This window comes from Elephantulus edwardii, unplaced genomic scaffold, assembly GCF_000299155.1.
Source record: "Elephantulus edwardii isolate Elephantulus edwardi_28Jun2011 unplaced genomic scaffold, EleEdw1.0 scaffold00215, whole genome shotgun sequence".
Lineage (NCBI taxonomy): Eukaryota > Metazoa > Chordata > Mammalia > Macroscelidea > Macroscelididae > Elephantulus > Elephantulus edwardii.
The window spans coordinates 759179-784028 of record NW_006399965.1 but is presented as its reverse complement, the minus strand read 5'-3'; the positions used below and the strand labels follow the sequence as shown (position 1 = coordinate 784028).

General features: G+C 39.4%; 1 protein-coding gene and 1 pseudogene across 2 annotated transcripts in view; one reads left to right on the top strand and one right to left on the bottom strand.

Annotated features, from left to right (window-relative positions):
- The window catches only part of VEPH1 (ventricular zone expressed PH domain-containing 1), a 432395-nt gene that overhangs the window by 148650 nt on the left and 258895 nt on the right, over positions 1-24850 (bottom strand). The window lies entirely within an intron of this gene.
- Positions 14997-24592, top strand: LOC102867504 (annotated as a pseudogene).

Genomic DNA, 24850 nt, shown 5'->3' with positions numbered 1-24850 from the left:
TTACACTGTTCTTCTTTCACATTGTGTTTCATACAATCATTCTCATGAATTAGGTTTTATAAATTTAATCACCCTTGGACCTTGAACATCATTACCCAGCTGTGTGAATTTAAAAAATATTAGTATAAGCTGAGTCATGGTATTAACTAATATCTATTTACTGAATATTTGCATCAGTATTGATTATTCTGTTAGATGGTTGCCATAATTGATGATTACGGAGCTCTTGTGGCCTAGATAACTGTCAATTATGAATAACTCACTATTATTGCTATTTTTGCTTAAGAAGAAACGATCGTTTACAGTTGCGTGATTTAATCATGTATGACACAAAACCATGGTTTGGACCCATGTTCATGAAGATATAAACCCCATATTTTATTTACAAAATCATAAACCTCCCTCAAAGTCACACTGAATCTGCCTCACCAGCTAAGTTCTTCAAGGGAAGAGTGACCCTTCCAAAATAAATTGCTGATCTTTTAAAAATGACCACAAAGTACGTCCAGTCCTAGAAATGTAACCAAAGACATCAATTCATAAGTAGTTACAATCTAGACAATATAATGCTCTCAGATGGAGGTAAAACAAATCCTTTCAAGTCAGAAAAGCTTTGGTAAATTGACAAAGATATTCTTTATAGGCTTGTGTAAAATGAGAGTAATTGAGCTCTGTTATTCTTAGATATGGTATCAAGAAGTTGGGAAAGATTTTTAACCCAGAGGGACTAATCAAACTGCTGAAGCTCAGAGTTCAGCAGGAAGTTGTGGGATCAGGGGGTTATTGCCATGTCCCATAATGTCAAGCTATCAGTTTGTCTACTTTTCTAAATATCTGTACTGGCTATGAGAAGCACACATTTCTTTGTTGGCCTGGAGAGACTAGATACTTATATAGTCCATCCTCCAGGGTGGTCACTTATACACAATCCAATCCATTACTTTTTTTTTCCCCTTAGAGATAAGTATGTTTTTTGAAATAAAAATAAAATATGACTTTGATTTTTTTATATATAGCTAGCAGAAATATCAAAGAGTTGGCTGTATTTTTTGGAAAAAGGAATATATTAGCTCTTGCTTTGAATTCTTTATCCAACTTACACTTTGAAAGTTTCCTCCCACCTAAAGAAGGGTCAGATAAATGCATCTGGCTTGTTTCCCAGAGTTTCAGTGGAGACAGCCTCACCCTACCCCAACCATATTTCTAGGATGATTTCTAAAGACTTGAACACAGGAATATATTTGCAGAAACATATTCAGAAACTGCTAGACTGAAAGCATTCACACATTTTATAGCAACAAGTTCACAGAATCCATTCTGAAGAAGTAGCCTAAAAAAAGAGTTAATTTGCATCGCCTTTCACTTGCACTGAAGAGGAAGTATCAGAACAATTCCCCTTCAGGCTTGATGCTAGGCAGACCAGGGGTATTTGCGACCATTCTTCAAACTCTTAGTTAATTCTGCTTTGATGTAAATCAAAGACATGGATTTTAAACTACTGACATAATAAACATAATAAATAAATTATTCTGTCTTTTAAGTGAATAAATACCCTAAATTGGACAAAACCAAAGCAGGAAAGGATGAAACTGGAAATTTGTCTGATGAGAACTCTTCTGAAGTGGGTAAAAGTAAAGCATATTTTTTAAGTCAACAACAAATTACAATTTTTTGGGGTGAGAGGATTTGTAGAACTAAAACATTACTTTAGAGTACTTTTGCATTTGCCTGAAAATATTAAAGAAGGCATCATAAGCCAGTATGGATGACTCATCAAACTTTTATTCCATGTGTTTTACAAATTATTTATTTACCACAACCTAAAACGGCTCCTTACTTCACCTTCAAGCTAAAGATTAGAAGTTGTGAACAGAATGCCATTAATTTGAGAACTTTGGTCAAGGAATTAGAAGCAAAACTATTCTAAATGAAAAAATTGGGTTTTCAAAAGTAAAGATAAATTTCTGAAAGGACTACTGGAAATATAAGCTAATTCCTCAAGGGTAGACACTGCCTTAGTCATCTAGACATTTCCAGGACTTGGTGCTGCAATAGATGCTCAGAAATGTGCTGGTCTGATACACTTAATAAAAAAATTGCAAAAGTTCTCATTTGATAAGAATCTGGTAGAGATAATGGTGGGAAAGACTTTGGTGTCCACAGAGTTCCGTTTATGACATTATTTATAGGAAGATGTAGTCCCTTCTCTGTAGTTGTTGAGTCACTGGTGGTATCACGTGAGCATGAGGACAATGTCCTCACTCAAAATAAAATGGTTAGATACCTTCCTCTCCTTCATGTCCCAGATCCTAACCAGTTAATAAACATGCACGCTTACACTTTGAATAATGGGGTTGGAGATAGGATACTTGAACTTTCTACTCTGTGTAATTCTACATTATTTTTTTTAATTGATGCTTTTAAATTCTTCATTATTTTAATTATTTTTTATTGCACATATTCATGTATTACTTACATAATTTAATGAGTGAAAATTGCATTTAACAAAGAAGTTAATATTAGCTAAATCTGGTAATTTAAAACAATTTAAAATAGTATGATTTAATTTAATTTAATTTAATTCTCTAGTTTGGAGGCTTACGTGTAAAGCAGTTGGTTTCTGGAAGGTTGGCTCCGGTGTTTTGGTTGAGGGTCAGGTGTAGACTATTTGGTTGGTTTGGTTTTATTGTTTGTTTGTTTACAATTGTGTGTAAGTGGATCGGATTTTCTGGATTTAGCTAACAATGAGCTGTGGGCTGGATGCCTCTTATTTAGAGTCAACAGGGACCTGGTGGGTGGGCCTTTGTGACCTGTGTCCTTCTGGCCTAGTGTTGATTATGTCTGCCACCACCATTCTTCTGAGTGGTACAGCACTGGTCTCTCAATTTGCTGTACCAAGGTAACCTGAGCTTTCAGGTCAAGAAAATCAACTAAGAGAACACGTTTGTTATGTTGGGGTCAGAAACAGAAGTCATAGGCAAGATATTTTAAAGCACCACTAATTGTATAAACTACATTAAATCATGCATTGTTGTTGTTGTTAAGTGGTTACTGTGATGCTGAACACTGTGCCATGGGTGTGTCAAATGCCATAATATTCACCTATGGTGGACAGTGTTTGGTGGAACTCCTGGATTGAGACAGGCTCGGAAGCAGGACTGGCACACACTTCCTAAATAACATGCTTCTGGGAACTCTGTGAACATAGAGAAACCATGATAGTTACAGAACAGGGTTCAGGTCTTTTGTATATAGGATTGCTATGAGTCGTGCTTGCCTTGAAGGCACTTAACCATCTATCCTCACAGTCTAGTCACAGTGTCAATCCATTTCATTGAGGGTCTTCCCTCATGGTGTCCTCCAGGGACTATGCCTTCTTGAAAACAATGCAAAGTTTCACCATCTTTGCTTGTAAAAAGCATTGTGGCTATTGTGAATGATATTGCTTTCTTGGTTTCCTTCTCTGAGTTTTCTTTGTTACTGTAGAGGAATTCTTAGTAGTAGTAGTTTTTTAGATATTGATCTTATATCCTGCTACTCTACTGAATTGATCTACTAGCTCTAACAGATTTTTTGTTGAGTCCTTGGGGTTTCTTGTGTACACTACTTATTCACCATAGAACATGGAAACAGCCCCAAATGTCCAACCACAATGGAATGGATTGAGAAATTATGCTACATTCACATGATGGAATACAACACAACACCAAGGAACAATGATTTTGTATATTCCTACCTTGGGAGGGATTTGAGAGGATTTTGCTAAGTGAACTAATTCAGTTTCGTAAGGACAAATAATGTATAAGACCATTATTGTAGAACAGGTACAATGATGCAAGGGGGAGGAGGAATAGTGAAAGCACAAGGCTGAGGATGGGCAGGGGGGCAGGGGATAATCATAGGGCTGCACAGTTTGATGGGTCCAGGGAGGCAGGGATGAGGTTGAAGGAAATAGGAATGATCTGGTGAGAAAAACAATGTATACAAGCTTTGTAAATAAACCAGTATAATTTTTTTTTTTTTTACAAAATCACTGTTGCTTTTCCTCTAAGATGCGTTTGTGCTTTTGGCAGTTCATGAGTTCAATGCCCTCTTCCAACACTTCAATCCAATGGTATCAATCCTTTAAATAATTAACTTTTAAGAAATTTTGTTGTTTAGTCTTAATTATTTCTACTTTCGTATTTTTCACTGCTACCTAGGGAGAAGTTATGTCAAAACACAGAGTAGAAATGTTCTTCCATTCCAGAAACTGAAATTTCAGCTGCAAACCTCAGGTAGCTATTATTTTGTCTATAGAAGGAGCTAGAAAGTTCTATTGAAAAACTCAAGTGCATGTTAACAAAGTTTAGTTATCTCTGCCTGAACTGGTTATTTCCCAATGGTCCATAAAGTGGCATGAACTTTGGAGTGAGAGAACAATCAGCATTCATTCAACAGAGGCCATTAGAACAGCCTACTGCCCTCAGACACTCTGGCATCTCAAAAACTTGCCACTTGAGGGAAATCTGAAGCCAGATGTCTGTTAAAAATCAGGAAACCACAGACATGGAAGGGACATTGGTGGTAGGCCCTTTCCTGGACGGCAGAATAGGAACCAGCCCAGAACGGTATGATCCTTTAAAACAATAGAGATTTAAAAACTCACTTGAAAATACGGTGAAGTCCTCAAATCTCTGTTTTACTCATGGTTTTAGATGGCAATAAGTTAATTTTGAGAAAAGGACCACTGTTGTCAGTTTTGCGGCTTCTTGGAGAGATCTTCCTTTTGAGAATACAGGAAATCAGAAAGTCAGGAAGGAGGTATTTCTGACCTGCTTGAATATGATTGAGACATTTAAATGCATTTTTACTGTATGAGAGCTTCTTATTTAAAGTAAATTTCTTGGCAGAAAATGGTTGGGTTGGCACTCCAAGAGAGGACCTCGTGGGAATGAGTCCCTGAAGAAAGACATGGCTTGGTCGATTGAGGGTGGACCAGCAGAGGGCCGGTGAAAAAGAAGATCTTCGATGAGATGAGATGACATATGAATTGCTACTATGGGCTCAAGGACCATGGCGTTGTGAGGACGTTGCAAGATCATGCAGTGTTTTTTTTTTTCTAGTGTCACTAGGTGCATTGAATCTGAATGGATGGCACCTGAAAGCAAGCCTTTGAGCATGGTAATCCCTTCTCTTAGTTCCTTCTCATCCATTTCTTCTTATCCATATGGTATTCTTTGCTTTTCCTTGTTAGTCGCATGGTCAACACGATGCTCCGTGGCTCAATCAAACGTTATCTTTCTAAGTGTAGCTTTAGGAATGAAAGGCAAGAAAAGAGAGATGTATTTGAGAAGTTGAACAAAACTCCTGTTCCAACAGAAGTTGAGAGGAAGAGACACAGGGCTCCTCTGATCCAGCAAAGACCCTTGCAGAGCAGAGTGAATTTGCACCAGAAGGGAGCTGCAAAGCTTAAGGATCTTTCAGGTTCAGGGGCATGGAGCAAAAGAACTTAAAAAAAAAAGCACTTGCATTTTGCATATTTTAATGACAATAACCACAATGAGATATTATCTCACTCCAATAACAGTGGCACAGTTTAACAGGACAACAGATAATAAAAGTTAATGAGGATGTGGTGAGATAGGAACTCTTAGACATTTTTGGTTGGATTGTAAAATCTCTGGAAGACACTTTGGCGCTTCCTCAAAAAGCCGAACACAGAAATTCTATATGACCCAACTATTCCACTGCTTGGAATATACCCCAAGAGAATCAGAACTGAGGCACAAACAGATACTTGTACACCAATGTTCTTCTGTCGCAAGAACATGGAAACAGTCCTAATGTCCAACTATAATTGAATGGATTGAGAAATTATGATACATTCATACAGTGGAATACTATGCAGCACATAGGAGCAATGATTTTGTAAATTACTGCCTAACTTGGGAGAGACTGGAGAGCACTATGCTAGTGAACTAACTCAGTCCCATAAGGACAAATACTGCCTAAGACCATTATTGTAGAATGAGTATGAAGGTCCAAGGGAGGGAGGGGGAAAGCAAAGGGATAAGCATGGGTGCAGTGGGGATGGAGGTGGTTGTTAGATAGGAAAAAAGAGTTGAGGGTGAGAGAAAGACAGAAAGAAACTGGTCCTAAGAAACTAAAAGGCCTTTATTTCATGGTCTGAGAGGGATGCCAAGTGACCAGGAGCGAAGAAAGTAAAAATGGCATGAAGGTGGTCTAGGGTCTATTTTTAGGGGCACTAGGGGAGACAATAGGAACTGAGCCATAGTTGCCCTCCAGTGGGTTTTCAAAGGCAGTTAATCAAGGGAGGAGATTGTCCATCCTTCTCCTGTAGAGCAGCTGTGGCCTTGAACTGTCTGCCTTTGGGATTACAGTGCAGCTTCTTGCCACTGGTCCACCAGAGCAGCAGTGGCATCCACTTCTTAAGCAGCATGCCTCTGGAAATTCTATGAACTTTGAGAAATGATATTCATAGAAAGGTTTCAGGTCTGTCGTTCATAGGGTTGCTATGAGTCGTACTTGACTCAACCGAAATCAACAACAAGGGGGAACTAGCGAAGCTATTTTGCTCAGAATTTGGGGCTGTTAATTAACTTGGGTTTCTGAAGGAGGGATCAGTCTCCTGGGGGCAACTACAACATTCTTAACATTCTTCCTCCAGTGGTTAATCATAGGGTCCCTCAATTTTATGGGTGGAAGGAGGGGTGGGTAAAGGAAATGGGAAAGATCCAGTGTGGAAAACAATGTATATGAACTTTGTAAGTAAATCAGTATAAAATAACAATTTTATTTAAAAACCCCCAAAATAAAACATTGGAGTGGATTGTAAAAAAAAACCCAAAACACAACCAAAACCACCACAAAAACAAACAACAACAAAAAAACCACAATAGCCAAGTCTTTAATGTTTTCTAAGTATACCACCAAATCACGTACATATAGAGATAATTTTACCTCCCCTTTGCCAATTTGGATACCTCTTATTTCCTTCTTTTGTCTTACTGCTAATCCCTAAGACTTTCAATACAATATTGGATAGGAGAGGTGATAATGGGAATCCTTGTCTAATTCCTGTCCTCCTTTTTTTTTTTTTTTAAATGTGTCCACCGTCAAATTGGATCTGACTGGTACAGGAGGCAATTGTTCCTCCTTCAGCAGAGCATCTGGTGGATTTGAACTGCACACCTCTGGGATTACAATGCAGCTACTTGCCACAGGCCACCAGAGCTTGCCTAATTCCTGTTCGCAAAAGGAATGCCTTTAATCTCTCTCCATTGAGGATGATGCTGGCTTTTGGTTTTGTGTATATACTTTTTATTATGTTGAGGAAATTCCCCTCTATTCCTATTTTGTTCAGTGTTTTAATCAGGAAAGCGTGTTGGATTTTGACAAAGGCTTTTTCTAAATCAATTGATAGGATCATGTGATTCTTGTTCTTTGTTTTGATGCAAAACAGGACTGACATGAGGGCTGGGGAGTAACTAAGAAAGAAGGGAATAAATAATTCACACTGCATTGGAACAGATGAAGGAAAGAACTGTTTAAAAGGAGTATATGATTAGGCATTATTTGCATGACAACAGCCCAGATCTTATTGGTGTATAGCCAAGGAGACTGGGGTTGGGGAGAAGGGGTAGGAAATTATGTGACAATGAATGTTTGGATTTTTTGTAAAGTGAACTGGGGGTGGGAAGAGAGAGGGAAATGTGCAACAATGAATGAGTAGAAATCCAAGATTCCTGTAAACTTTCCTTAAAATCACAATGAAAAAATTCTTTTTAAAACATCCAGAAAAATTAGCCTGCTCTTTAAGAACTAAAACTTTATCCATATCACTTTGAGTACTTAAGGACGCTCTGCCATGAGCACTTTATTATCAGAGTTCAAGACCAGGCCAGGTTATGTTGTTACTGTTGTTAGGTGTCATCTACTTGACTGAGTCGCAGAAACTCTATGAACAACGTATATGAACCTTCCCCAATCCTGCCATCTTCACCATCTCTGAGATGCTCAAGCCCATTGTTACAACCACTGTGTCAATTCATCTTGTTAGGGCATGTTGACTCTGCTGTTGTTGTTAAGTGCTGTCCATTCATAGGTGACTCATAGTGACCCTATGAATGAAAGACCTGGACACTTGGATAACTTTCATCCTTTCTCCAGTTTCATAGGGTTTCTGGAGGTAAGCTCTTGCAGAAGTGGATGCCACTCCTGCTTCCAAGCTTGTTTTAATTGGGGAGCTCCACCAAACACTGTTCACCATGGGTAACCAAGATCGCATTTGATACATCAGTGTCACAGTGTGTGGCTTCACAGCACCCACGAGTTGCCTCTGTCCAGCAAGTGGACAGACCAGGACTATATGACCTAGCAGACCAAAAAACAATTAAAAACAGGCCCGAGGGTCATGGATTAGAATCACCTACCTTTCTTTCCCTAAATGATATCCTGAAAAAATGCGTAAGTATGTGAGATAAAGTTTCACCATCCTTGTGTCTAAGGAACACTTGGTTTGCATTTCCTCCAAGATAGAGCTGTTTGTTCCTTTGGCATTCTATGCTCTTTGCTAGACCCACAATATAAAGACGTAAATTCTTCTGTCATCTTTATTCATTGCCCAACTTTCAGAGGTAAAGGAAATAATTGAAAAAAAATCATGTCTTTTATCAGGCACACTTGAGTCTTTATACTGACTGACTTTGTTGCTCCTTAGAACTTTGGAGAGGTCCTTGACCGCAGATTTTCCCATGCAATATGTCTTTTTGATTTTTTTCAATTGCTATTAAAATGATTGTGATTATGGATCCAAGTAAAATGAAATCATTAAGAATTTTAATCTTTCTCCATCTATTAGGTTTCCCTTTTTTGCAGTAGTAAAGATTTTGGGTTTTATTTTTTATGTTGAGATGCAATTCATATTGAAGGCTGCAGTCATTGATCTTCTGCAGAAAGTATTTCATTCAAGTCCTTCTCACTTTCAGCAAGCAAGGTTATATCATATGCATAGCTCAATTTGTGGATTATTCTTCCTCCAATCCTGAGGCCATAGTCTTCTTCATATAGTCCAATTTCTCAACTTTCAGTTATGTGGCCTTGGGCACATTTCTATATTTTGGCTTCCTCATTTGTAATCTGGGATACTAACAAATATGCTCTCTCACTTTAATTATAATAATTCACGAAGTATAGTATAGCATTGAAAACGTGCCCCCCCCACACACACACTAAGAATGCTGCATACAGATTAAATAAATATGGAGAAAGGACAACCCTGACACACACATTTCCTGATTTTAAATCATGTAGTGTTCCCTAGTCCTGTTTGGATAACAGCTTCTTGGTCTAGATAGAGGTTTTGCATGAGTACAAAATCTGTGATTCACATTCTTATCACTGATACCCGTAATTTGTTATGATCCACACAGTCAAAAACCTTTGCACAGTTAAGGCAACAAAGATAAACATCTCTCTGGTATTCTCTGCTTTCACCCAAGATCCACCTGATGTCAGCGGTGATAACCCAAAAGTTATCCATTGCCTCATCCGAGTCCAGCTTGAGTGTCCGGCAGTTCCCTGTTGACGTTCTATTCTAGTAATTCTTTAATAACCACCTTAAAGCATAGTAGAATATGGGACAGACTTGGATGCTGAAAAATCTGGAATCAAATCTTGGATTTATCACTTTCAGTTATGTGGCCTTCGGCACACTTCTATATTTCAGCTTCCTCATTTGTAATCTGGGAATAATAACACATGTACTATCTCACTCTAATTCACGAAGTATAGTAAAGCATTGAAAACATGCCCAGCACTCCAGGAGTGTTGCTAGTCGTAACCCACCCTATCGTGAGGTTCAAGGCCCTGATTCGTGGAATCGCTGTTTATGGTAAAGAAGAGTGTCTGTTACAGAATGTATGATCATATCTTTTTTAAAAAAATATTTTTTGTCTTTGTAATGCAAAAATCAAAATATAAAACCATCATTCTAACTGTGAAGGTGATATAGCTGACTATTTCTTGATCTTTGAGATGACCAACAAGTAGCAATCCTTACAAATAGTACTCAGATGGAGAACTTTTCTCATTCAGCAACTGCTTACAATTATTAAAAACATGTCATTGACATATTTTGGGATAATTACAGTATTTTCTATAATTTCTAGGACTAGCCAATAATCTTCCCAAAGAAGAGAAAGTAAAAATAAAATTTATGAAGCCAAAATAGAACTTACCTTTAAATGTCTCTATTGATAATATTTTTTGCCTCAAGTGAATTTTTGAATTAAAAAGAATATACCCTCCAACAGCAGTGAGGATCTTCAAGTAGCAGTGATCCAATTACAAAACCCTCCAGAAAAGTACATTTGGAAGCCTTTAATGTTTTTCCTATCACGTATTCTTGAAGGTCACCACCAAACAGTAAACATAAAAAGAGACCATCCTCAAACTGTAGCCCCACACCACGATTTTCGTACTTTTTGTCTTACCTACCCAAAGGTGTCCTTTTTAAGTCTTATTTGTTAATATTTATAATTACATATAATCCAAAGTAAATGGAAATGTCATTGCAAAAAAAAAAAAAGTAGTCAAAATCAAAAGGATCAGAAATGAATCTACAGTATTTTCATAGGACTTAGCACAGTTTTCAGACATGGGTGCAATTTTGCAATTTTGGGATTTTTATATGAATATACATATATATATGAAATATTTACTTATATATAAATATGCTTTATTCCTTCCCCATAATGCTAATGTGGTTGATTTCTGGCAATGATGCAGAATCAGTTTGTGGTCACACCGAGTCAGTTGAAACCCATATGTTAAAAATAAACATTTGGCTCCATCAAGCAGGGGTTTATCAAGAACTGCACAGAGGCAAACAAGGCAGGCGAGCCATGATCCCCTGCAGGTACCGTTCCATGTGCTACCAATTACTTTGCAATTCTGCAAAATGCATAACAGCAACCAGATTTAGGGGAAGAGAAAATGTTAGGAAATTTTATTATTAAACGTCACTAAAATGAGGTTGTTTACATTATCCACCCCACCCCCACCCCTGAATAGAGACACACGAACTGTCCATCTCATTGTCTTCCCAATCAGCAGTTCTGGACCAAGATTTTCTGGCCTGGCCACCACCCAAAGGCCTTGAAAGTGCATGCTTGGGAGAGTAGATGCATTTAATAAGTAGCTTACTTATCCCAGCTAAGGCTGGTGCAGTGCATTTACCTTCCAGATAGTATGTGGTGTGGGTTTGATTGATATTTTAATGAAAGTTTATAGAAAAACTTGGATTTCATTCATTCATTGTTGCACATTTTCCTCCCGCCCTCCCAGTTCGTTTTTTCTTTGAAAAAAAAAATGCTTTCATTTTTATTCAGTCACACTCCCCCAGTCCATGTTACTATGTAGCTCTTATTCAGAACTCCTGTCATGCCAATAATGCCTAAACATATATTTATTTTATACAGTTCTCTCCCTTGTCTGTTTTAATGCCACGTACATTGTTTATCCTCTCTTTTCTTAGTGAGTCCCCAACCCCACGTCAGTTCTGCTTTATAACAGTGGTATTATGCTGTCTTTGTCTTTTTGTAACTGAGATATTTCACTCAACATAATGTCCTCCATGATCACCCATTTTGTAGACTATTTCATGACTTCCTCGTTTTTCAATGTTGCGTAATATTCCATTGCGTGATGGCAATCAAAACTAGGCCAGGTGGGACCACCAATTACTCATATGCAAGTTCAAATTGAGGCTGAAGAAAATGAAAATAAATCCACAAGGACCAAGATACAATTTTGAATCTATCCCATCTGAGTTTCAAGATCATCTTACAAATAGGTTTGAGGCATCAAACACCAATGATTGAAGACCAGATGAGCTGTGGGATGATTTTAAAGATAACATCCATGAAGAGAGAAAAGGTCATTACAAAAACAGATGAGAAAGAATTGAAATGGATGTCAGAAGTTGTTGCTGTTGTTAAGTGCCGTCGAGTAACCTGTGACTCATAGTGATCCTATGTACAACAGCCCTAAACTCTGCTCTATCCTGTGCCAACCTCATTGTTTCTGACTCACCTACCCCTATTACCTCAGTCACTGAATCAATCCACCTCATAGAGGGTCTTCCTCTCCTGTGCTGTCCCTCCACTCTCCCAAGCATGACGTCCCTCTCCAAAGATTGGTCCCTCCTTGCAACATGTCCAAAATATGTCAGACGAAACCTCAGAATCCTTGCCTCCAAGGAGCAGCCCTGGTTCACCCTCTCTAAGACAAACCTGTTTTCTTAGAAGACTGTGGTATATTCAATACTTTTCTCCAACACCACAGCTCAAAGGCATCAATTCTCCTTCTGTCATCCCTAAATATTTTCCAGCTCTCTGACACACAGCAAGTGATTGCAAAGACCATGGCCTGTCTCAGGTGCACCTTAGTCTTCAGTACTTTGGAGCGGTCTCTAACAGCAGACTGTCCCATCGCACTATGTCTTTTAATTTCCTGGCTGCTGATGCTAAGAGTGTTGATTATGGAGCCAACCAAACTAAAGCTGTCAACAATCTCAATCTCTTCCCCATCTATCATGATGCTGTCAATTAGCCCAGTTGTGAGGATCTTTGTTTTCTTGATATTGAGCCTCAATCCTTATTGAAGACTGCAGTCCTTGACTTCTGCAGCAAGTGCTTCAGGTCCTCCTCAGTTTCAGCAAGCAGGGTTGTGTCATCTGCATGACGCAGATTGTTGATGAATCTTCCACCAATCTTGATGCCACACTTCTCCTCACAGAGCCCAGCCTTCCAGATAATCTGTTCTGCATATAGGTTGAAAAGGTATGGAGATAGGACACATCCCTGGCATACACCCTTCCCAATTTTGAACCAGGCAGTATTTCCTTGCTCTGTTCTGATGACTGCTTCCTGGTCCAAGTATAGGTTTTGCATTAGCACGATCAAGTGTTCTAGGTTTCCCATTCTTCTCAGAGTCAGCCACAGTTTGTTGTGAGCCAGACAGGCAAATGTCTTTGCATAATCAAGTCTCTTCTGATGTCACACTCACTTTTCTATGTGATGTCAGAAGAGACTTTAAAAATTCCACTAGAATGTTGAGAAGCCAAAGCAAAGGGGAAAAACATGGTAAAATAAAAGAGCAGAACAGAAGATTCCAAAGGGCTCGAGAAGACAAAGTATTACAGTTGAATATGCAGAGAGCCATAATTGGAGAATAAAAAGGGAAAAACTCACTCTGCCTTTTTCAAACTGAGAGAACTGGGGGTGGGGGGCCTGGAAAGGTAAGCCTTAAGTCACAATATTGAAAAATGCTATGGACAATATATTGAATGACCCAGAAAGCATCAAAAGAAGATGGAAGGAATACACAGAAGCACTGCCGCTAAAGAACTGATTGACAATGAAAAATGTCAGGAAGTACCATATGAGCAGGAACTAATGGTAATGAAGGAGGAAGTGAGAGGTGTGTTAAAGGCACTGTCAAAATATAAGGTCCCAACAATTGATGTGATACCAATTGACTTTTTTAAATCACAGACTCAAGCCTTGGATGTTCTCACCAATCTATTCTAGGAAATTTGATGGACAGTCATCTGGCCAACAGATTGGAAGGGGTTGATATTTGATCCCATTCCCAAGAAAGGTGATCCAACAGAATGTGGAAACTATCAAACAATATCATTAATATCACATAACAAATACTGCTGGAGATAATTAAAAAATGGCTAGAACAGTATACAGATAGGGAACTGACAGAAGTTCAAGCAGAATTTAGAAGAGGCCTAGGCAATAAGGATATCATTGCTAATGTCAGACAAAAGTAAAGTATACCAGAAAAAAAATGCCTATTTGTGCTTTATTGACTATGCAAAGGCATTTGACTGTGAATCATAATAAATTGTGGCTGGCATTGGGAAGAACGGGAATCCCAGAACACTTAATTGTGCTTATGTGAAACCTATACCTGGACTAGGAATCTGTTGTGTGAACAAAGCAGGGAAATAATACATGGTTTAAAATTAAGAAAGGGGTGTGTCAGCATTATACTTTCTCCATACCTATTCAATCTGTATGCTGAGAAAATTATCCTAGAAGCTGGACTCTGTGAAGAAGAATGTAGCATCAGGATTGGAGGGAGACTCATCAATAACCTGCATTATGCAGATGACACAACTGTGCTTGCTGAAAGTGAAGAGGACTTGAAGCACTTGTTGCAGAAGATCAAGGAATGCAGCCTTCAGTGTGGATTGCATCTCACTGTCAAGAAAACAAGGATTCTTACCACTGCACTGATAGGCAACATCATGATAGATGGAGAGGAGACTGAAACTGTCAACAATTTAATCTTGCTTGGATCCACAAATAACACCCTTGGTGCCAGAAGTCAGGAAATAAGGAGATGCATTGCACTGGAAAAATCTGCAGTTAGGGACCTCTCCAAATTATTGAGGGATAATGTCAATTTGAGGACTAAGGTGTATCTGATTCAGGCCATAGTCTGTCCGATCACTTGTCATGCATTTGAGAGCTGGGCAATGAACAGGGATGGCAGAAGAAGAATTGATATGTTTGAGCTGCGGTGTTGGAGAAGAGTGCTGAAAGGACAGCCAATACAATAAACAGCTATGTCTTGGAGAGGGTGCAGCTGGAGGGCTCTTTGGAGACATCGCCTCACATACTTCGGATATGTTGCTAGGAAGGCCTACTCCTTGGAGCATGACATAAAGCTTGGAAGGGTGGAGGGTTGGTAAAGGAGAGGAAGACACTCAACCAGGTGGATTGACATGGTGACTACTGCAGTAGGCTCTGTGTGTCAAGAAGTGCGAAGATGGCACAGGATAGGACAAGGTTTAGATCTGTTGTTCATAGGATCACTATGATTTGTACGCAACTCAATGGCATCTAACAAGAATATTAGACAACTTCATGATAAATGGAGAAAAGATTGATGTTGTCAACAATTTCATTTTACTTATGTCCACAATAGCAGTGGTCAAGACATCAAAAGACATGCTGTACTGGGAAAAATTGCACATCTATAAAGTGTTGAAGAAATGATGTCAGTTTAAAGACTCAATCGAGCCATGGCATTTTCAATTGCTTTGTATGTGTCTGAAAGTTGGACAATGAATAAGAAAAGAAAGAAACATCAATGCCCTTCAATTAAAATTAGTGAAGAGATTGAATATATATCAACTACCAAAAGAAACAAAGTACAACCTTAGAGAAAAGATGATGAAACTTTGTCTCATATACTTTGGGAATGTTCTCAGGAGAAGCCTACTCTTGGAATAAGACATCTTCTAGGAGAGGTGAGAAAAAGGGAGACCTTTAAGGAAAGGGATTGACACAGAAACTGCAGTAAAGGCCTTTAGCATGGAGGAGGTCAGGAAGATAGGCACAGGCCAGGACAAGGTTCAGACTGGTGGTTCTTAGGTCCTATAGGTGAGTTGTAGTCAATTGAAAGGCATCTAACACCACCACTGCCAAAAGTCTGTCAAGGGCTGTGCTGCTAACCTGAAGGCTGAGTTTCTGGTAGTTCAAACCCTCCAGTGGCTCTGTCAGAGAAGGATGGACAATATTCTTCTGTGTGTCTATAGGTAAGAACACTGCTAAAGGGGCAAGTGTTAGATGATTCAATACTGCATGAGTCAGCCTTTCCCCAAATAAATCTTCCATGTAACATAAATCCAAAAGTTAACACACACAGGTCATCAGTAGATGGCCTTGCAGACGTCCCTAGATAAATAGCTATCTTGTTGTTGCTGTTGTTGTTAGGTGCCATTGAGTTGAGCACATCTCATAGCGACCCTATGAACAACCAATCAGGACACCCTCCTATTTTGTGCCATCTTCACCGTCTCTGACACACTTGAGCTCATTGCAGCAGTCACTGTGTCAACCCACTAGGCTGAGGGTCTTTCTTGTGTTGTTTCTCCATCTTCCCAAGCATGATGTCCTTTACCAAGGAATAGCTTCTCTTAGAAACATGCCCAAAGTATCTGAGATGAAGCTTCATCACCTTTGCTTCCAAGAAGCACTCTGGTTGCACCTTCTCCAAGACCAATCTGTTTGCTCTTTTGGCCATCCATGGGTCATTCAGTACTCTTCTTCAATACCACCATCGATAAACATCAATTCTTCTTTTGTTATCCTTATTCATTATCTAGCTCTCAACAACATAGAAGGTAACTGAAAAGACAAAGGTCCAAATCAGGTGCACCTTAGTTTTCAAACTAACATCATTGCTCTTCAATAATTTGGAGAAGTTTCTGACTACAGACTATACATGTCTTTATCTCCTGACTGCTGGTACCAAGTGTATTGACTGTGGATCCACGTAAGATGGAGTCATTGACAGTTTTAATCTTTTCTCCATCTGTCATGATGTGCATATCAGTCTGTCCAGTGGTGAGAATTTTTGTTTTCTTGACATTGAGATGCAATCCATATGAAGGTAGCAACCTTTGTTCTTCTGCAGCAAGTGCTTCAACTCCTTGTCACATTCAGCAAGCAAGGTTTTGTCATCTGCATAATGAGGTTACTGGTGAGTCTTCCTACAAACCTGATGCCACTTTATTCTTCATAGAGCTCTGTTTCTCACATAATTTGCTCAGCATGCATATTGTATGAGTATGGAGAAAGGATACAACCCTGACACCCACCTTTCTTAGTTTCGAACTGTGTAATGTCTCCTTGTACTGTTCACACAACAGCCTCTTGGTCTTGGCATAGGTTGCACACACGCACAGTTAATTTATGGGATTCCCATTCTTTTCAATGTTAGCCTTAATGTATGATACACACAGTGAAATGTCTTTGTATAGTCAATTAAAGGCAAACAGACATTCTTCTTTTGGTATCCTTTACTTTCAGCTAGGATCCATCTGACATCAACAATGATATCCCTTGTGCCATGGCCTCTTCTAAATCCAGCTTGCAGTTCTCTATCTATGAACTTGTCTAACATTTTTTTCCAATTATTTTTATTTTTTTAAATTTTTTATATTGATTTGCTTACAAAGTTCATAATACATTGCATTTAACACTATCCTTCATTCATATTTGTTTCGTACAATCGTTCCTATTCATTATGTTTTATAAAATCAATCATCATTGAATTATGCTCACCATTATTCTGTTTTCCAGATCCCACTGGATCTTTCTTATTTCCTTTACCATGACCCCCCCACACACACCAAATTGTGTTACCCTATGATTTTGTTCTGACCATTTTAAATGATTTTCAGCAGGATTTGACTTGCACGTGGTATTAATAACGTGGTTCAATCCTTTCCACATTCTGTTGGATCACGTTTCTTGGAAATGGGAACAAATACAGATCTACTCCACTCAGTTGGCCAGTCAGCTATCTTCCAAATTTCCTAAGCATAAACTGGTGGGCACATTCAGGGCTGAATCTGACAATGAAGCATGTTGATTGGTATCACATCGATTCCAGGGCCTTATTTGTTTGGCAATGCCTTCAGTGCCTCTTGAATTTCTTCTTTCATTACCATTAGCTCTTCATTATATGCTACTTCAGGGTTGACCATTTGGTTGACCATGTGAAGGGTCAACCAATTCTTTTTGATACAGTGACTCTCCATCTTCTCTTGATGTTTCCTGGACCATTCAAGATTTTGCTCACAGCATCTCTAAATATTACAACTCAAGGTGTAAAGTTGCTTTGTAGTACTTTCAGCTTGAGAAATGCAGAGTGAATTCTTCTCTTTTTGTCTCTGTCTCCAGCTCTCTACACATTCCACGATAATACTTTGTTTCCTCTTCTTGAGCTGCCATTTGAAATCATCTGTTCGGCTTTTCTACCTTAACGTACCTTCTCATTGTTTTGGCTTCCCAATGTGATAGTGCAATTTTCAGGGCCTCTCCTGACATCCACTGTGATATTTTTCTTCACCCTCTGTCTTTGTAGTGGCTCTGTCTTTGTAGCTCTCCTCATGGATGATATCCTTGATGCCATCCACAACTCAACTGGTGATCAACCATTGGTGTGAAAAATAATGTATGTGAACTTTGTAAGCAAACCAATATAAAATAAAAAAATATTTTTTAATTAAAAAAATAAAAAGCAGAAAATTAAATAAAAAAATCCAAGCAAAAATAATCATTGGTGTTCAAAGCTTCAAACCGACTCCTAAGATGATTTTCAAATTCAGGTGGGATAGACTCAAGATCATATTTTGCTACTCATGGACTTGCTTTAATTTTCTTCATCCACAATTTGAACTTGCACATGAATAATTGATTGGTGGTCTGTTCTACAGTCAGCACCTGGCCTGGTTTTGACTGCCGATAGTGTTGTTCTCCAGTGATTTCTTCCACAGAGCTTTGTTGCAGGTGTCTTAGGCATCCCTTGTTATATGATGTTGAGTCTCCTGTAACTCGCAGCGACCCTATGTACAGCACCTCTGAAGCCTGGCCTGTCCTGAGCCAGTCTCACTGACTCTGACACACCTACCCCCATTGCCCAAGTCACTGCATCCCAACTGATGTAAAAATCTAGCAGGTCTGAGAGCCAGATGCCATCACAAGCAGAGAGCCCTCAGTGGGCAATTGTGGTAACTGGTTCACTGTCAAGGAAGGGCTGTGGTGTGTTGCATGTCACACCTTTCCCAGGGATGGGGCTGTAGAGTTGAATTTGCTTTTCATTTTCCCTTCTGCCAAAAGCAAACATCCTTCCTCCCAGTCATCTCCCAGATGTTCTCCTGATGTTCCGTGCTCAGGGAGCCTGAGGGTTCAGAGGTAGAAATTTCACCTTCCATTCAGGAGAGCTGAGTTTAATTCCTAAATGCAACTTGTGCAAAAGCACCACCCCTTCGTCAGAGGAGACCTGTGTGTTGTTATGATGATGAACAAGTCTGAGAAGAGCTTCCAGACTAAGTGGATGAGGAAGAAAGGCCTGGTCATATAAACACCAACCCATGTTGTTGTTGGTAGGCACCATGGATCCAGAAGTCACTCACAGCTGATCCTACAATGGGATTCTGGCAGCTGTACGTTACAAGGGAGGAGATTACCCATATTTATCTTGTGGAGCAACCGATGAGTTGGAAACATGTGCCTTCGGCAAGGCCATGAAAATCCTTACCACCAGGCCACCTGAGCTCAACAAAATGCCCACGGACCACATCAGCTCAGCCTGTGACCTGTCTTAGGGAGGATACAGGACTGAGCAGCGTCAAGTTCATTGTGAATGGGAGTGACCCCACGGCAGCTAAGAACAACGAGCATAGTGAAATGCTCTATGAGAAGCTTTTATTAACAAGCCAATAATTTGTGGGTATTGGGGTGTTTAGGAATAGAGGTTTTTTACATTATTGAAGAGAGAAAACTAACATAAAGAATGAAAGGAATGTGCAGGAGTTGGGGGGGGATACAAATATTATGAACTAAGCCAGGAGTTCAAAGAGGCAGAGAGGAGAGGAAGATTTATTAAGAGGAAAGGAAGTAAAATCAAAGGAAAGAGCATAATGAGATGGGGTCATGATAAACCGAGAAGTTCAGTGTTCCCCTCCGAATAGAGTAGGGGACCTGACTACAACCAGTGTGTGCCTTGCACAAAGGAGCCCAGAGCACAAAAAGCAGCTGTCCCTGAAAAAAAAAAGAGCAAACCCCATCAACTTTGTATACTCCTTTACCAATGCTTAGGGATTCTGCAAATACTTTATTGTGAAAGGGAGACGGAGATATAGTCTCAGAGTTAGTGAAGTCTTTTAAATTTGACCTAAGCACCCTTTAAAGTTTGCATGTGTTAAAATTGAGCACATGGCCTCCTAACATCATGTCTTTATCTGCTGAGCCCGGCAGGGCTGTGGGGTGAGGGACCACATATTCCCCCAGACTCCATAGCTACCAGGCCTCCCACGATCTGAATCTGCTGTATTTCTCTGAGGACAGAAACCCAGACATGCTAATCAGCTTCCCAGAATCTCCCTCTCTGTCCTTGCTTGTCTCCCAGTTTGCCACTTCTTTCTTCACATAATGAAACCTCATCAGTGGGTCCCAGCAGAGACTTCATAAATAGGAAAGAGTTCCCTTGAGTCTTGGAAAGATTGGAGAAAGGATTTCATTAATAAGCTGCTCAGTAGTCAAAAGGGTTACAATTGCTATTTCTCCTCGACACAAACCTTCTGATTCTAAAAGGCCCATGAACACCAATACTTCTATGATGACTGTTAAGACCACCACCTCCATCCAGTTATCTCAAGTTTTGCAAATGAGCTAAGTGTTAAGCTCAGTTTGTCCAGCTCATTTAATTACATTGGGTTAGAGATCAGGTTTTCTGAGGATTACTTAGCAAAATTGTGCAAACTCTCTACCACCTCTCTTGGGTGGCAAATGGTGTCACTCAGGCTAGAAGTGAGTCATGAGACCACTTGCACATCATTTATTTTGAACATACTTAAAATTTTTTTTTTATCCTGATTTCTTCTTCCCTATTCTCTTTCTTTAAGCTCAAATCCTTGTCGCCATTAGATGTTGTTGACTATGACTCACAGAAACCCTATGAGCAACAATCTGAATCTTGCCTTGTTCTGAGCCATGGTCACTGTCTCTGTCATGCATTGCTGTGCTCACTCTGTAAATGCATCTCATGAAGGGTCTTTCTCTTTTTCGCTGACCCTCCCACCACCTTTCTCAGTCTGATGTCTCTCTCGAAGGACTAGTTACCCCTGAAAATATCTATAAGTTCCTTTATCATCATTAAAAGGGAGTTCTGGTGGCCGAGCTCATTAAGGAGTTGTGCTGCTAACCCAAAGGCCACACTTCCCCAGCAGTTTAAATCAGCCAGCAGCTCTGCAGGAGTAAAAGGGACAATCTCTGGTGACCCAGTGAGAAGAAACTGCGCTGGAATCTCAAAATCACATGGTTCAAATGCATGAATTGCTCCACAGGAGAAGGTTAGTAGTCTTTCTCAGATTTATGGCCTCTGAAAACCTGCCAGATGGTGGTTGGCTCTGACTCAATGGTATACAACAACAATCACCCCCTCCCCCCGCGTGTGATTTATAGCTTTGGAAACTACTGGACGGTCAGTTACAAGTTGATTCTGATTCTCAGACAAAGAACTTTACAATTGTCATTTGAGTATAATTTAGCAGTACTGGAGATAAACGTGTTCAATCAGCCTTGTTTATTAGAAGTCTTGTGTCTGGTAAAAGAAACACTTGCAGGATATCTGGCCTAAAGTCCTAGGTCCCAGTGGCAATTAGAAAAAAAACCAACTCATTAGGACAAGGGTTGATAAACTATGTCTCTTTTTTCTTTGTAATTTTAATTTTTTTTTTAGTTTTATTGTATTATTTTTATATGTACCGTCAAATCAGATCTGACTGGTACAGGAGGAGATTGCCCCCTCCTCCAGCAGAGCATCTGGTGGATTTGAACCGAATACCTCAGGGATTACAGTGCAGCATTTTGCCACTAGGCCACCAGAGCTCCCTTAAACTATGACTCTTGGGTCAAATCTGTCTCACTGATTTGATTTAATAGCTAAGGTGTTGCTGGAACCCAGCCACGCCCATCATTTAGATAGTAACTGTGATGGCTTTCTTTTTAAATTTCATTTTATTAATTTTAATGAACATTTACAGAGATTTTGGATTTCCATCCATTCATTGTTGCATTTGTCTCCCTGCCCTCCCTTCCCCACCAGTTCGCTCTTCTCTTTGAAAAGTAAACCCCGCCCCTAGTACACTCCACTATGCAACCTTAACTCTGCAGTGGCAGAGAGGAACAGACCCATCAGAGGTTTCCTTCTGTCCAAAGGTATCTACTATTCTTTATTATTATTTATTATTACAAAGGTATTTACATGTAGCCTTTTAAAAAAAAAAAAAAACTTTGTCAGTGCCTGATCTAGGACATAAACTGCTAATAATGATTAATATTATAAGGTATAGCATTAACTATTTCAAGCATATTTGAAGAATGTAAACATTTTAAAAATTATTGTATTTTGTCTTAACATAAAAATGATACTAGAGATAAAAAAGAAGTCTATTTTGATTCAAGGGAACTAAGGCCAAGAGAAAGAAGAAGGAAAAAAATAAGAAAAGAAAGAGAAAATGAAAAAACTCAACGATATTGTTGGAATTTGGTGGACAAAACAAACTTTGGTGAGTTTATGGAAACCATAGTCTTTGAAATGGATAAAACATATGCACTTGACAATGGTCTTTTTATACTAGAACCTACACATAAATAAGGTGATGAGGGCCCCAGTCCTGCAGAGCAGTTTATAATTGCCAAACTGTCTGATTCCAGAATTGCCCTGAAATCTGGCTATGGAAAATATCTTGGTATAAATGCAGATGGACTGTTGTTAGACCCTCAGAAACAACTGGGGCAAGAGAACACTGGAAACCAGTCTTTCAAGATAAGAAAATGGCTTTATTGGCCTCAAATAGCTGCTTTATCAGATGCATGAAGTAGGTGATTGTTGTTGTTGTTATGTGCCATCCAGTCGTTTGCGACTCATAGTGACTCTATCTTCAAGAGCTCTAAACGCCGTTCTATCCTGTGCCAATCTCGCTGTCTCAAACACATTCATTCCCATCACTCCACTCACAGAACTGATCCATCTCATCGAGGGTCTTCCTTTCCTGTGCTGTCCCTCCACTCTCCCAAACATGATGTCCCTCTCCAAGGACCTCCTTGCAACATGCCCAAAATATGTCAGACGAAGCTTCAGAATCCTTGACTCCAGGGAACATTCTGGTTTCACCCTCTCCAGGACAAACCTGTTTGTTCTCCTATCAGTCCGTGGTATATTCAACAGTCTTCTCCAGCACTACAAATCAAAGGCATCAATTCTCTATCATCCCTATTCACTGTCCAACTCTCTGATGCTTAGCACTTTATTGCAAAGACTATAGCCTGGATCAGGCGCACTTTAGTCTCCAGCCTGACGTCGTTGCACTTCAGTACTCTTGAGAGGGCCCTCACAGCTGACTTTCCCAATGCAATTCATCTCCTGATTTCCTGGCTGCTGGTACCAAGAGTGTTGACTGTGGAGCCAAGTAAACTAAAATTGTTAACTATCTCAGTCTCTTCACCATCCATACTGATGCTGCCAATTGGCCCACTGGTGAGAATCTTGGTTCTCTTGATATTGAGCTTCAATCCATATTGAAGACTGCAGTCCTTGACCTTCTGCAGCAAGCGCTTCAGGTCCTCCTCAGTTTCAGCAAGCAGGGTTGTATCATCTGCATAATGCAGGTTGTTGACGATTCTTCCACCAATCCCAATGCCACATTCCTCCTCATACAGCCCAGTGTCTCGGATGATCTGTTCCTCATACAGATTGAAAAGGTATGGAGACAAAAATACATCCCTGACGGACCCCTTTGTCTCCCTGCTCTGTTCTGATGACTGCCTCTTGGTCCAAGTATAGTTTTCACATTAGCACGATCAAATGTCCTGGATTTCCCATTCTTCTCAGAGTCAGCCATAACTTGTTGTGATCCACACAGTCAAAAGTCTTTGCATAGTCAATGAAGCACAGATAGACATTCTTCTGGTATTCTCTGCTTTCTGCCAAGGTCCATCTTACATTAGCTATACTATCACTAGTACCACAATCTCTTCTAAATCCAGCCTGCACATCTGCCAGTTCTCTGTTGACATGTTGTTCCAAATGTTTTTGGATAATTTTCAGCAGAATCTTGCTTGCATGTGATATCAATGATATTGTTTGATAATTTCCACACTCTGTTGGGTCACCTTTCTTTGGAATGGGACAAATATCGATCTCTTCCAGTCATTTGGCCAGCTGGCTGTCCTCCAGATTTCCTGGCACAACTTAATGAGCACATCCAGGGCAGTGTCTGTTGTTGAAATAAATCAATTGGTGTGCAGTCAACTCCTGGAGCCTTGTTTTTTGCCAATTCCTTCATAGCAACTTGAACTTCCTCCTTCATCACCATAGGTTCTTGCTAATATGTTATTTCACGAAATTCCTTTGTGTCAGTCAATTCCTTCTGATACAGTGACTCTGTTTACTCCTTCCATCTTCTTTTTATACATCCTGGATCATTCAACACTCTACTCAAACTATCTTTAAGTATTGCCACCGTGGCTTGAATTTGTTTTTCAACTCCTTCAGCTTAAGAAACGCTGACCGAGTCTGGCCCTTTTGATTTTCTGACTCCAGCTCTCTGCACATTTCATTATAGTATCTTGCTTTGTCGTCCTGAGCTGCCTTTTGAAAATTTCTATTCAGCTCTTTGATTTCTTGATATCTTCCTTTAGCTTCTTAAAGTAGGTGATAGAGAAGCAAAAAATGAAATAGCAGGAGAAGAAGAAATGATAAAGATTAGGTCCTGAGCTGAAAGAGAAACCAAGGAAAAAAAAAGATGACATCTCAGAAGATAAAGATAGTATTAAACAGTGTGAAATAAATTATGAAAAGACATTTCAGAGCCTCCAAGACCACAAAATTAAAATAAGTAAAGAATACCATAAAATTCTTTAAAAAGGCTCAGAAATATGGACTTTTGCATAAGACACTTCTGGACAGGAGAGTCAAATAGAAAGCTGACTGATACTGGAAATGACCAAGATTTCTGTTTCTATCTTACCTGGTTGTGATTTATTTTTTATTGTTGTTTTCTGAATACTCAGTGTAACTTCTTTTTCAGAACTTTTAGTTTATTATGGAATTATTATTGAATTAATAAATAGTTTAAGCAAGGTTAATCAGGTTTAATAAAGATTACTGTGCCTGAAGAATTTTTTTTAGTGAATTACAGCATTTCCTGTGATAATGGAATTAGAAAATATACTTAGAAGTTTCACAGGAG